Raw genomic sequence first — 16010 nt, forward strand, 5'->3', positions numbered from 1 at the left:
ATAAAATACTTAGGAATAAATTTGACCAAGGATGTATAAGATTTGTACAATGAAAACTACAAGACTTTGATGAAAGAAACTGAAGAAGACACACATAAATGGAAAGATGGCTGGGTTCATGGATCAGAAGAATTAATATTGTTAAAATGTACATACTACCCAAAGCCATCTATAGATTCAATGCAATCCCTGTCAAAATTCCAGTGACATTTTTCACAGAAATAGAAAAATAACTGTCCTAAAATTTGTATGTTTTCACAAAAGACTCCAAATAGCCAAAGAAATCATGAAAAAGAAAAACAAAGCTGGAGACATCACATTTTCTGATTTCATACTGTATTACACAACTATAGTAATAAATTAAAACAGTATGGTACTGCCATAAAAATAGACACATAGACCAATGGAATAGAATAAAGAGCACAGAAACAAACTCTCACATTTTCAGTCAACTAATATTTGACAAGGGAGCCAAGAACACTCAATGAGGAAAGAATAGTCTCCAACAAATGGTGTAAAAACTTGATAACCACATGAAGAAGAAATTGGACCCCTAGCTTACCTCACTCTGAAAAATTTACTCAAAGTGGATTAAAGACTTAAACATAAGACCTGATATGATAAAACTCCTAGAAGAAAACATAGGGAACAGCTCCTTGACATTGGTCTTGGCAAAGATTTTTTAGATAAGACACTGGAAGCACAAAAACAAAAATCAACAAGTGGGACTACATCAAACTAAAAAGATTCTGCACAACAAAAGAAACAATTAACAAAATGAAAAGGCAACCTGTGGAATGGGAGAAAATATTTGCAAACCATATTGGATTGGGGTTAACATCCAAAAATATATAATGAACTCATATAATTTGATTAAAAAGATCTGTTTAAAAAATGAGCAGAGGAACTAGACATTCTCCAAAAAAGACATCCAAATGGCCAACATGTACATAAGAAGATGCTTGACATCACTAGTCATCAGGTAAATACAAATAAAAAATCAATGAAGTATCACTGCACATCTGTTAAAATGGCTATCATCAAGCAGACAAGAGATAACAAGTGTTGGCGAGGATGTGGAGATGTTTACCATTGGTGGGAATGTAACTTGTGAAGCCACTATGGAAAGCAGTATGAAGGTTCCTCAAGAAATTAAAAATAGAACTACCATTTGATCCAGCAATTCCATTTCTGGATATACAGGCAAACCTTGGAGATATTGCTGGTTCGGTTCCAGACCCCTGCAATAAAGTGAATATCACAACAAAGAAAGTCACGCAAATTTTTTGGTTTCTGAGTTCAGATAAAAGTTATCTTTACACTATACTGTAGTTTATTAAGTGAGCAACAGCATTATATCTAAAAAAACAATGTACATACCTCAATGTAAAATGGTTTAATGCTAAGAAGTGCTAACCATCACCTGAGCCTCCAGCGAGTGCTAATGTTTTTGCTGGTGGAGGATCTTGCCTTGATGTTGATGGCTGCTAACTGATTGGTGGTGGTTGCTGAAGGTTGGGGTGGCTGTGGTACTTTCTTAAAATAAAACAACACTGAAGTTTGCTGCATCAATTGACTATTCCTTTCACAAACAATTTCTCTGTAGCATGCAATGCTGTTTGCTAGTATTTTACCCACAATAGAACTTTCAAAATTGGAGTCAATCCTCTCAAGTCCTCCTGTTATTTCATCAGCTAAGTTTATGTAATATTCTAAACCCTTTGTTATCATTTCAACAATCTTCACAGTATCTTCACCAGAAGTAGATTCCATCTCAAGAAATCACTTTCTTTGCTCATCCATAAGAAGCAACTCTTCATCTGTTAAAGTTTTATCATGAGATTGCAGCAATTCATTCTGTCACATCTTCAGGCTCCACTTCTAATTCTAGCTCTCTTGCTATTTCCACCACATATGCAGTTACTTCCTCCACTGAAGTCTTGAATCCCTCAAAGTCATCCATGAGGGTTAGAATCAATTTCTTCCAAACTCCTATATATGTTAATATTTTGACCTCTTCGCATGAATATGAATGTTCTTAATGGCATCTAGAATGGTGAATCCTTTCCAAAGGGGTTTCAATTTACTTTGCTCAGATCCATCAGAAGAATCACTATCAATAATAAGACTTGAAAGGCAAAATTACTCCTTGATCCATGGGCTGCAGAACGGATGCTATGGTTAGCAGGCATGAAAACAACATGAATCTCACTGTACCTCTCCATCAGAGCTTTTGGGTGACAAGATGCATTGTCAATGAGCAGTAATATTTTGAAAGGAATTTTTTTTTCTGGGCAGTAGGTCTCAAGAGTGGGCTTAAACTATTCAGTAAACCATGTTGTAAACTGATGTGCTGTCATCCAGGCTTTGTTGTTCCATTTACAGAGCATAGGCAGAGTAGATTCAGCATAATTCTTAAGGGGCCTAGGATTTTGGGAATGATAAATGAGCACTGGCTTCAACTTAAAGTTGAAGTTAGCCTCTAACAAGAGAATCATTTACTGTGTGTCCTTTGAAGCTTTAAAGTCTTCCTTAGCTTTGAAAGTCTTAGAAGACATCTCCTTCCAATATAAGGCTGTTTCATCTACATTGAAAATTTGTTGTTTAGTGTGGCTATCTTTATTAATTATTTTAGCTAGATTTTCTGGATAACTTGCTGCAGCTTCCACATTAGAACTTGTTGCTTCACCTTGTACTTTATGTTATGGAGATGGCTTATCTCCTTAAACCTCAAGAACCAACCTCTGCTAAGCTTCAAATTTTTCTTCTGTAGCTTCCTCATCTCTCTCAGCCTTCACAGAATTGAAGAGAGTTAGGACCTTGTTCTGGATTAGGCTTTGGCTCAAGGGAATATTGTGGCTGGTTTGATCTTCTACACAGACCAGTAAAACTTTCTCTGTATTAGTAAATAAGGCTGTTTTGTTTTCTTACCATTTGTGTGTTCACTGGAATAGCACTTTTAATTTCCTTCAAGAACTTTTTCTTTGCATTCACAGCTTGGCTACCTGTTTGGTGCAAGGGGCCCAGCTTTCTGCCTATTTAGACTTTCAACATGCCTTCTTCACTAAGCTTAATCATTTTTAGCCTTTTATTTAAAGTGAGAGGCATGTGACTCTTCCTTTCACTTGAACACTTAGAGGCCATTGTAGGGTTATTAATTGACTTATTCCAACATTGTTGTGTCACAGAGAATATGGAGGTCTGAGAAGAGGAAGAGAGATGGGGTAATGGCCAGTCAGTCAGTGGAACAGTCAGAACACACACAACATTTGTCAATTAAATTCATTGTCTTATATGGGCATGGTTCACGGTGCCCCAAAGCAATTACAACATCAAAGATCACAGTAGGGGCAAGATGGCGGAAGAGTAAGATGCGGAGATCACCTTCCTTCCCACAGATACAGTAGAAATACATCTACACGTGGAACTGCTCCTACAGAACACCCACTGAACGCTGGCAGAAGACGTCAGACCTCCCAAAAGGCAAGAAAATCCCCACGTACTTGGGTAGGACAAAAGAAAAAAGAAAAAACAGACAAAGAATAGGGACAGGACCTGCACCTGTGGGAGGGAGCTGTGAAAGAGGAAAGGTCTCCACACACTAGGAAGCCCCTTCGCAGGCAGAGACTGCGGGTGGCAGAGGGGGGAAGCTTCAGAGACACGGAGGAGAGTGCAGCCACAGGGGTGCGGAGGGCAAAGCGGAGAGATTCCCGCACAGAGGCTCGGCGCCAAGCAGCACTCACCAACCCGAGAGGCTTGTCTGCTTACCCGCTGGGGCGGGCGGGGGCTGGGAGCTGAGGCTCGGGCTTCGGTCGGATCGCAGGGAGAGGACTGGGGTTGGCGGCGTGAACACAGCCTGAAGGGGCTAGCGCACCACAGCTAGCCGGGAGGGAGCCTGAGAAAAAGTTTGCAGCTGCCAAAGAGGCAAGAGACTTTTTCTTGCCTCTTTGTTTCGCGGCGCGCAAGAAGAGGGCATTCAGAGCGCCGCTTAAACGAACTCCAGAGGCAGGCGCGAGCCGCCGCTATCAGCGCGGACCCCAGAGGCGGGCGCGAGCCGCGGCTATCAGCGCGGACCCCAGAGATGGGCGCGAGCCGCAGCTATCAGCGCGGAACTCAGAGACGGGCGCGAGCCGCAGCTATCAGCGCGGACCCCAGAAACGGGCATGAGACGCTAAGGCTGCTGCTGCCGCCACCAAAAAGCCTGTGTGCGAGCACAGGTCACTCTCCACACCGCCCCTCCCGGGAGCCAGTGCAACCCGCCACGGCCAGGCTCCCCTGAGCCAGGGACAACTTCCCCGGGAGAGCGCACGGCGCGCCTCAGGCTGCTGCAACGTCACGCCGGCTTCTGCCGCTGCAGGATCGCCCCGTCTCCTCCGTACCGCTCCCTCCCCCCGGTCTGACTGAGCCAGAGCCCCTGAATCAGCTGCTCCTTTAACCCCGTTCTGTCTGGGCGGGAAACAGACGCCCTCAGGTGACCTACATGCAGAGGCGGGTCCAAATCCAAAGCTGAACCCCGGGAGCTGTACGAACAAAGAAGAGAAAGGGAAATCTCTCCCAGCAGCCTCAGAAGCAGCGGATTAAAGCTCCACAAACAACTTGATGTGCCTGCATCTGTTGAATACCTGAATAGACAACGAATCATCCCAAATTTAGGAGGTGGACATTGGGAGCAGGATATATTAATTTTTCCCCTTTTCCTTTTTTTGTGAGTGTATATGTGTATGCTTCTGGGTGAGATTTTGTCTGTATAGCTTTGCTCTCACCGTTAGTCCTAGGGTTAGGTCCGTCCTTTTTTTTTTTTTTTTTTTTTACTTAAAAAAATTTTTTTCCCCTAATAAATGTTTTGTTAATAATTTTTCCTTATTTTCTATTTTTAAAAAAATTAAAAAAAATTTTTTAATAAGTCTTTTCATATTTTTTATTTTAAAAAATTAAATTTTTTCTTAATAAATTTTTTCTTAATAATTTTTTTCTTATTTTTATTATAAAAAATTAATAAATCTATTTTTAAAAATAAAAAATTTTTTTCTTAATAAATTTATTCTTAGTAATTTTTTCTTATTTTTTATTATAATAGCTTTATTTTATTTTATTTTATCCTCTTTCTTTCTTTCTATTTTTTCTCCCTTTTATTCTGAGCCGTGTGGATGAAAGGCTCTTGGTGCTCCAGCCAGGCATCAGGGCTGTGCCTCTGAGGTGGGAGAGCCAACTTCAGGACACTGGTCCACAAGAGACCTCCCAGCTCCATGTAATACCAAACGGCAGAAATCTCTCAGAGATCTCCATCTCAACATCAAGACCCAGCTTCACTCAACAACCAGCAAGCTACAGTGCTGGACACCCTATACCAAACAACTAGCAAGACAGGAACACCCCCATCCATTAACAGAGAGGCTGCCTAAAATCATAATAAGGCCACAGACACCCCAAAACACACCACCAGACGTGGACGTGCCCACCAGAAAGACAAGATCCAACCTCATCCACCAGAACACAGGCACTAGCCCCCTCCACCAGGAAGCCTACAAAACCCACGGAACCAACCTTAGCCACTGGGGACAGACACCAAAAACAACGGGAACTACGAACCTGCAGCCTGTGAAAAGGAGACCCCAAACACAGTAAGATAAGCAAAATGAGAAGACAAAAAAACACACAGCAGGTGAAGGAGCAGGGTCAAAACACACCAGACCTAACAAATGAAGAGGAAATAGGCAGTCTACCTGAAAAAGAATTCAGAGCAATGATAGTAAAGATGATCCAAAATCTTGGAAATAGAATAGACAAAATGCAAGAAACATTTAACAAGGACGTAGAAGAACTAAAGAGGAACCAAGCAACGATGAAAAGCACAATAAATGAAATTAAAAATACTCTAGACAGGATCAATAGCAGAATAACTGAGGCAGAAGAACGGATAAGTGACCTGGAAGATAAAATAGTGGAAATAACTACTGCAGACCAGAATAAACAAAAAAGAATGAAAAGAACTGAGGACAGTCTCAGAGACTTCTGGGACAACATTAAACGCACCAACATTCGAATCATAGGGGTCCCAGAAGAAAAAGAGACAAAGAAAGGGACTGAGAAAATATTTGAAGAGATTATAGTTGAAAACTTCCCTAATATGGGAAAGGAAATAGTTAATCAAGTCCTGGAAGCACAGAGAGTCCCATACAGGATAAATCCAAGGAGAAACACGCCAAGACACATATTAATCAAACTATCAAAAATTAAATGTAAAGAAAACATATTAAAAGCAGCAAGGGAAAAACGACAAATAACACACAAGGGAATCCCCATAAGGTTAACAGCTGATCTTTCAGCAGAAACTCTGCAAGCCAGAAGGGAGTGGCAGGATATACTTAAAGTGGTGAAGGAGAAAAACCTACAACCAAGGTTACTCTACCCAGCAAGGATCTCATTCAGATTTGAAAGAGAAATTAAAACCTTTACAGACAAGCAAAAGCTGAGAGAGTTCAGCACCACCAAACCAGCTTTACAACAAATGCTAAAGGAACTTCTCTAGGCAAGAAATACAAGAGAAGGAAAAGACCTACAATAACAAACCCAAAACATTTAAGAAAATGGGAATAGGAAAATACATATTGATAATTACCTTAAATGTAAATGGATTAAATGCTCCCACCAAAAGACACAGACTGGCTGAATGGATACAAAAACAAGACCCATATATATGCTGTCTACAGGAGACCCACTTCAGACCTAAGGACACATACAGACTGAAAGTGAGGGGATGGAAAAAGATATTCCATGCAAATGGAAATCAAAAGAAAGCTGGAGTAGCAATTCTCATATCAGACAAAATAGACTTTAAAATAAAGACTATTACAAGAGACAAAGAAGGACACTATATAATGATCAAGGGATCGATCCAAGAGGAAGGTATAACAATTGTAAATATTTATGCACCCAACATAGGAGCACCTCAATACATAAGGCAAATACTAACAGCCATAAAAGGGGAAATTGACAGCAACACAATCATAGTAGGGGACTTTAACACCCCACTTTCACCAATGGACAGATCATCCAAAATGAAAATAAATAAGGAAACACAAGCTTTAAATGATACATTAAACAAGATGGACTTAATTGATATTTATAGGACATTCCACCCAAAAACAACAGAATACACATTTTTCTCAAGTGCTCATGGAACATTCTCCAGGATAGATCATATCTTGGGTCACAAATCAAGCCTTGGTAAATTTAAAAAATTGAAATCGTATCAAGTATCTTTTCCGACCACAACGCTATGAGACTAGATATCAATTACAGGAAAAGATCTGTAAAAAATACAAACACATGGAGGCTACACAATACACTACTTAATAACGAAGTGATCACTGAAGAAATCAAAGGGGGAATCAAAAAATACCTAGAAACAAATGACAATGGAGACACGACGACCCAAAACCTATGGGATGCAGCAAAAGCAGTTCTAAGAGGGAAGTTTATAGCAATACAAGCCTACATCAAGAAACAGGAAACATCTCGAATAAACAACCTAACCTTGCACCTAAAGCAATTAGAGAAAGAAGAACAAAAAAAACCCCAAAGCTAGCAGAAGGAAAGAAATCATAAAGATCAGATCAGAAATAAATGAAAAAGAAATGAAGGAAACAATAGAAAAAATCAATGAAACTAAAAGCTGGTTCTTTGAGAAGATAAACAAAATTGATAAACCATTAGCCGGACTCATCAAGAGAAAAAGGGAGAAGACTCAAATCAATAGAATTAGAAATGAAAAAGGAGAAGTAACCACTGACACTGCAGAAATACAAACGATCATGAGAGATTACTACAAGCAACTCTATGCCAATAAAATGGACAACCTGGAAGAAATGGACAGATTCTTAGAAATGCACAACCTGCTGAGACTGAACCAGGAAGAAATAGAAAATATGAACAGACTAATCAGAAGCACTGAAATTGAAACTGTGATTAAAAATCTTCCAACACACAAAAGCCCAGGACCAGATGGCTTCACAGGCGAATTCTATCAAACATTTAGAGAAGAGCTAACACCTATCCTTCTCAAACTCTTCCAAAATATTTCAGAGGGAGGAACACTCCCCAACTCATTCTACGAGGCCACCATCACCCTGATACCAAAACCAGACAAAGATGTCACGAAGAAAGAAAACTACAGGCCAATATCACTGATGAACATAGATGCAAAAATCCTCAACAAAATACTAACAAACAGAATCCAACAGCACAATAAAAGGATCATAAACCATGATCAAGTGGGGTTTATTCCAGGAATGCAAGGATTCTTCAATATATGCAAATCAATCAACGTGATACACCATATTAACAAATTGAAAGAGAAAAACCATATGATCATCTCAGTAGATGCAGAGAAAGGTTTTGACAAATTCAACACCCATTTATGATAAAAGCCCTGCAGAAAGTAGGCATAGAGGGAACTTTCCTCAACATAATAAAGGCCATATATGACAAACCCACAGCCAACATCGTCCTCAATGGTGAAAAACTGAAACCATTTCCACTAAGATCAGGAACAAAACAAGGTTGCCCACTCTCACCACTATTATTCAACATAGTTTTGGAAGTGTTAGCCACAGCAATCAGAGAAGAAAAAGAAATAAAAGGAATCCAAATCAGAAAAAAAGAAGTAAAGCTGTCACTGTTTGCAGATGACATGATACTATACATAGAGAATCCTAAAGATGCTACCAGAAAACTACTAGAGCTGATCAATGAATCTGGTAAAGTAGCAGGATACAAAATTAATGCACAGAAATCTCTTGCATTTCTATACACTAATGATGAAAAATCTGAAAGTGAAATTAAGAAAACACTCCCATTTACCATTGCAACAAAAAGAATAACATATCTAGGAATAAACCTACCTAAGGAGACAAAAGACCTGTATGCAGAAAATTATAGGACACTGATGAAAGAAATTAAAGATGATACAAATAGATGGAGAGATATACCATGTTCTTGGATTGGAAGAATCAACATTGTGAAAATGACTCTACTACCCAAAGCAATCTACAGATTCAATGCAATCCCTATCAAACTACCACTGGCATTTTTCACAGAACTAGAACAAAAACTTTCACAATTTGTATGGAAACACAAAAGACCCCGAATAGCCAAAGCAAGCTTGAGAACGAAAAATGGAGCTGGAGGAATCAGGCTCCCTGACTTCAGACTATATTACAAAGCTACAGTAATCAAGACAGTATGGTACTGGCACAAAAACAGAAACATAGATCAATGGAACAGGACAGAAAGCCCAGAGATAAGCCCACGCACATATGGTCACCGTATCTTTGATAAAGGAGGCAAGCATATACAGTGGAGAAAAGACAGCCTCTTCAATAAGTGGTGCTGGGAAAATTGGACAGGTACATGTAAAAGTATGAACTTAGAACACTCCCTGACACCATACACAAAAATAAACTCAAAATGGATTAAAGACCTAAGTGTAAGGCCAGACAGTATCAAACTCTTATAGGAAAACATAGGCAGAACACTCTATGACATAAATCACAGCAAGATCCTTTTTGGCCCAGCTCCTAGAGAAATGGAAATAAAAACACAAATAAACAAATGGGACCTAATGAAACTTAAAGCTTTTGCACAGCAAAGGAAACCATAAACAAACCAAAAGACAACCTTCAGAATGGGAGAAAATATTTGCAAATGAAGCAACTGACAAAGGATTAATCTCCAAGATTTATAAGCAGCTCATGCAGCTCAATAACAAAAAAAACAAACAACCCAATCCAAAAATGGGCAGAAGACCTAAATAGACATTTCTCCAAAGAAGATATACAGATTGCCAACAGACACATGAAAGAATGCTCAACATCACTAATCATTAGAGAAATGCAAATCAAAACTACAATGAGGTATCATCTCACACCGGTCAGAATGGCCATCATCAAAAAATCTAGAAACAAGAAATGCTGGAGAGGGTGTGGAGAAAAGGGAACACTCTTGCACTGTTGGTGGGAATGTAAATTGATACAGCCACTATGGAGAACAGTATGGAGGTTCCTTAAAAAACTAAAAATAGAACTACCATACGACCCAGCAATCCCACTACTGGGCATATACCCTGAGAAAACCATAATTCAGAAAGAGTCATGTACCAAAATATTCATTGCAGCTCTGTTTACAATAGCCAGGACATGGAAGCAACCTAGGTGTCCATCATCGGATGAATTGATAAAGAAGATGTGGCACATATATACAATGGAATATTACCCAGCCATAAAAAGAAATGAAATGGATGTATTTGTAATGAGGTGGATGGAGTTAGAGTCTGTCATACAGAGTGAAGTAAGTCAGAAAGAGAAAAAGAAATACAGTATGCTAACACATATATATGGAATCTAAGGAAGAAAAAAAAAAAAGGTCATGAAGAACCTAGTGGCAAGACGGGAATAAAGACACAGACCTACTAGAGAATGGACTTGAGGATATGGGGAGGGGGAGGGGTGAGATATGACAGGGTGAGAGAGTGGCATGGACATATATACACTACCAAATGTAAAATAGATAGCTAGTGGGAAGCAGCCGCATAGCACAGGGAGATCAGCTCGGTGCTTTGTGACCACCTAGAGGGGTGGGATAGGGAGGGTGGGAGGGAGGGAGATGCAAGAGGAAAGAGATATGGGAACATATGTATATGTATAACTGATTCACTTTGTTATAAAGCAGAAACTAACACACCAGTGTAAAGCAATTATACTTCAATAAAGATGTTTAAAAAAAAAAATCAAAGATCACTGATCTCAGATGCCCTTACAAGTACAATATAATGGAATTTTAAAATATTGAGAGATTTACCAAAATATGACATGGAGACAGAAAGTGAGCAAATGTTGAAAAAATGGTGCTAACAGACTTGCTCTACACAAGGTTGCCACAAACCTTCAATTTGTAAAAAAAAAATGCAATATCAATGAAACACAATTAAGTGAAGAGCAATAAAATGAGATATGCTAGTATTATACACACACACACACACACACACACACACACACACACACACACAGAGAGGAATATTATTCAGCCGTGAAAAAGAAAGAAATCCTTCAACTTGCACAACAATATGGTTGGACCTGAGGGCATTACATTAAGTGAGATAAGTCAGACAAAGAAAAACAATACTGTATGACATCACTTATATGAGGAATCTAAGAAACTAAATTCATAAAAACAGAGAGTAGAATGATGGTTACAAAGGACGGAGGGCGGGAGAATTGGGAAAATGTTTAAGGGTACAAACTAGCAACTAGTAGATAAATAAGTTCTGGAGCTGTAATGCACAGAATAGTGATTACAGACAACAATACTGTATTATAAATTGCAGAGTTGCTAAGAGACTATATCTTAGTTGTTCCCACCACAAAAAAGAAATTATAATTATGAGACATGATACAGGTTTTAGCTAATTCTATGGTGGTGATCATATTGCAATATATAAATATATTAAATTACATTGTACACCTTAAACTTACATAATGCTATATGTTAATTATATATCAATAAAAATTTTTTTAAAATTATACATGTTAGTATCATTACTGTGATTTGTTAATACTTTAAAAAAATATTTTTATTATATGAATTTCTTTCTATTCCTCTTTCCATCAGCCATTAGTTATATGTCTCCCATTCTTTGGTTTTCCTATTATCTTTATCTTTATTATTATTATTATTATTATTTTATTTGGTTTTTTAGTTATATATATATATATATATGTGTGTGGTTAAATATCTTACAATTATATTTATCAGTTTACCTTTGTATTTTCCTGTATTACTTCAGAATCTTCTGAATGACCTGGATATTAAATTTTGTTTTCAATTGTTTTATTTTATTTTTATTTAATTTGAACTTATTGTGGTTTATCTTTGAAGCTGTAGATAGCTATAAGTTAACTTTTCTTCAATGACTGGAAAAAAGTGTGTAAGAATAAAAGTGCCTTGAGAAAAAATTAATATATATTACTGTGGTCAAATATTTCCTCTACAGCAAAAAATAAAAATAAAAAAATTTACAGTTTTAAGTCACACACCTAACTTTAGGGGAAGTCACTTTAAAGTTTGATAGTATCAGGTTTGAATGTGTATTATGCTTATTAATTTATTCTTACTTATTTTCTGGTGTTGTCACAAATCCAATAATTAACACTTTTCAGGTAGAAGAGGCTAAATGAAAGTGTAATCTTAATCAATGATTTATCCACACTGTTTAATTTCATTCAAGGAGGTTAAAAATTATGTTTGCCTTACACTTGCTGAAAGTGTTAGCCAATACTTTAAATAAACCTCGTTTCATATTCATATGAACACATGTACTGTCTCCAATAATCAAAGTGAATTTTTGATCAACATGTAATGGATACATTCTGCTTTGAAATAAAGAAAAGTTTTAATTTAAAATCACATTTGTATATATTCTAAAGCCTCTGATTGTCTTGAAGGATCTGTGAACTTCCAAAAGTGACTTATAGGTAGACGTAATATGGAAACATACCATCTCCATGAATATAAATACACTTTCATTGCAGTTAAGAACTTATTCAACAAATGATGCTGAACATTTACTGTGTGTCAAGCACTGTGCTGAACACAGAAGATATACCTGTAGGCTAGTGGGTAAGGAAGAAAGTAAATAAGCAATTTCAGCACCGTTTGTTTTAAATCTTATGATAGGGGTGATCACAGAGTGACAAATAAGCACAGATGAAAGGCACCTAATTCAGTCTCAGGGGATCAAGAAAACTCTGAATATGATAGTCTCCAAACTGAAATCAGGAAGGGGGAATAAACCCCACTAAAAATGGGAGAGAAGTTTTACCAAGTATAAAGAATGACGTGTACAAAGTCCAGAGTCAAGAAAAAACATGACTTTTTCAGAGATTTTGCAGATAACTCAGAAGGACTGGAGTTCAAAGGGATTAGAAGTAGTTGGGAAGCTGGAAAATGAGGCAGATGTCTATTCATAAATTACCTTTCATGCCAAGCTGAAGAATTTGACTTTATTCTGAAGATTAAGAGAAGCCAGTATAGATTTGCATTTTTGAAAAACTATCTTTTATTCTGTTAGGAGAGTGCATTGGAGAGAAACTAGACCAGAGGCAGGAAACCCAGGGAGAAGGTAACGCATTAGTCTTCACAAGAGGTGATGTTGGCTTACACTAATTTAATGTCAGTGGGAATTAAAAGAGGTCAGTTTCAAGACAGAACTGACTTACCATTTTTAATGCTTGCATTTGGGGCTGAAGAAGAGAGAGGGATCAAGGATGCTACTCCAGCTTCTGGCCTGAGCATATGGGTAAATGTAAGCTACCATTAATGTATAGATATCTTCTGACAAATAAGGGAAAAGGGAAAGAGACATTCAGTGCAGGATTAGACAGATTCATTGAAAATTTGCCAGCATCTAACTAATTATCACATGGGATTTGAGCACTTCTGTTCACAGTGAGGCATAAATATGGGGGAAAGTAATAGGGCCACATGGGACTGAAACTACCAATAGAAATGATCTACTCTAGTTTAGCAAAATGTGCCTGGCATAAGCTTGCAATTGTCAAAGCAATCATTTCACTAATCAAACAAGAGGAAGACGATATGGTAGAATTCTGGAAATGTATTCACCTATCTATGGTTCAAGTGTTATACCAGAAATGAGCAGATTCATTCTTCTCTTTCTGCAATTATGCAATTATTGCATCACATCAAGTCAATCGTTGTCAAAAAGGTTTTTGCTACTGGGAGTTGTGTCATCATCCCAGAGGAACATTTACAGAAGCATCTACCTGAACTCTTCACATACTACCAGTGTCATACAATAAACCATCACATCTCTATGCTTTGTTAGGCAGTATATGATATGCATGGATTTATATCATTCATTCATTCATTCATTCATTTATTCAACAAATGTTTATTGAGTATTCCATTAGGTTCTAGGCATTGTTCCAGGTCTTGGGAATAAAATAGTGAATAGAACAAAGTTCCTACCTTCACAGAGCTTTTGGTAGTTGAAAACAAATGATAAACAAATGTGACAGATAGTGATAAATGCTATGAAGAACAATAAATCAGAGTAAGGAGAATAGGATAGGAAGTGTGGGCAGTGGTGGAATAGGAGAGTTGTGAAGTTTCTAATTTAAGTAGGTTGGTTATGGTGAGCCTCTCTGATGAGATGATGTTCAAACAGAGTGAAAGGTTGAGGGAGTGAACCATGTGGATATCCATGAGATGAGTATTTCAGGCAGAGGGAATAGTAATTGCAGAGGCTGTGCAAAATCAAAGCAGGAACATGTTCCTGTAGTCAAGGAACAATAAGAAGTTTTATTGTGCACCAACTATATATATGGCAGGTTATATGCAAGGTTTAACAAAGGAAACAAAGATAAAGAAGCCCTTGCCCCTAAGGAACATATACCTTAATGCAGAAGATAAAAAGGTAGAAAGTAGAAGGTGTCAATATAAAGAAAAAGTTATGGTATTATTTCTGGCAGAATGGATTGGGAAACAAACCACTGATTAAAAACTGGAGTAACAAATGATATAAATGTATTTGCATCATTTGTATCATTGTATCCATATCCAAACATCACAGAAGGTTGACAATACCTGAAGTTATGGGTCTGTTCAAATTTCGGTATTGTCATGTGACATGATTTTGTTCCAGAGAGGGCTGCTTGTTTCTTGAGTAAATCTATAAACCTTATTTATAAGCCATCTTTAAAATCAAGTAGCAGGTTTGGAGCAGCCAAAAACAGTGTTCAGGGAAAGTATTTGTCTTCTTCCTGCTCTATTCTTCACATGCAGCACATGGAAGGAGATAGGGACATGATAGGTCTTCAAAAATCTTTTCTGAATGAATGGATAGGTGAGTGAAGAGAAAACAAATGCCCAGAGTTTAAATGATATTCATGAAAACATAATTCTTGCCAATTTCAGCATTAGTAAAGAGTACAGGAGTATTTGGGGAAAGCAATATGATGGAGCTGTAGAAAGTTAGGTAACTCAGCACAGACAGCTCAAACTGTCATGGTATATTGAGGAATTGGGTGGCTCTTTCCTGCAGAGTTGGGATTGGCTTCACATTTAAATGGATGCCCTTTAAACAGCAGCATGCTTTGCGAATAGCAGTTGCAGCTGCAAAACCAGAGAATCATCCTAGCATGTGCAGCATGAAAAGGCCCATTGTTCACAAATAGGTCTTTCAGCCACACCCGCACATGGATCATAATATGTCACCAAGTATGGTGGATAACAATATCATATACACGTAGTGCTGTGCCCTCCTTTCCAAGGTGATTGTTTACCCACATTCTCTCTGGTTTTCTGACAGATTATATACAAAAAGTTTTCCTTGGTTCCACTGCAATTTACCTGAGGCCACAATTACTTCTACAATGATTTGATCAAAGTTTCCCCTGGTGTCTCATTGCAAAGCAGTTCCATGTTACTAGGAAAACAGACCCAAGCCTCAGTCTCAATGAATGTCACAGGGAATTAAAATTACCTCTAACCCCACCTGAGTTTGACTGAAGGCACAAAAACTGCTATCTTAATTTGAGATATCCCTTTGCGTGTAAATAATTTCAGGGTAATCAAAAGATGCCGTGTTTTTCATTAAATTTCTATAAAAATATTCATCCTATTTTGGGCACTGTTATGATGCTTAAAACGATAACCTTACAATATTACTGCCTTGATTATATGTCACATTAATACTTTTCATTCTAGTCATTTAATATTAATATAATTAAATCATATTTTGTGATTCTAGAATTCATTAAAATTTTCATTTATTTGCACATAATATCAATAGTAATTAGAAATGAAAAATGGCTACTGGGTATAAAATCAGTGTCATAGTAAGCAGAAACTTCCAAACAAATGAATTCATTTTCCTTATCTCTAGCATGATATGCTTGTTTATGTGAGAAACACAGAGAAATTGCCTAGTT

At 37.6% G+C, this 16010-nt stretch overlaps 1 protein-coding gene across 3 annotated transcripts in view; it reads right to left on the reverse strand.

Moving 5' to 3' along the window:
- GRIA4 (glutamate ionotropic receptor AMPA type subunit 4) overlaps window positions 1-16010 on the reverse strand; it is a 519215-nt gene that overhangs the window by 410922 nt on the left and 92283 nt on the right. The gene's annotated exons all lie outside the window — the stretch shown is intronic.

This window comes from Eubalaena glacialis, chromosome 10 (genome assembly GCF_028564815.1).
Source record: "Eubalaena glacialis isolate mEubGla1 chromosome 10, mEubGla1.1.hap2.+ XY, whole genome shotgun sequence".
Taxonomy (NCBI): domain Eukaryota; kingdom Metazoa; phylum Chordata; class Mammalia; order Artiodactyla; family Balaenidae; genus Eubalaena; species Eubalaena glacialis.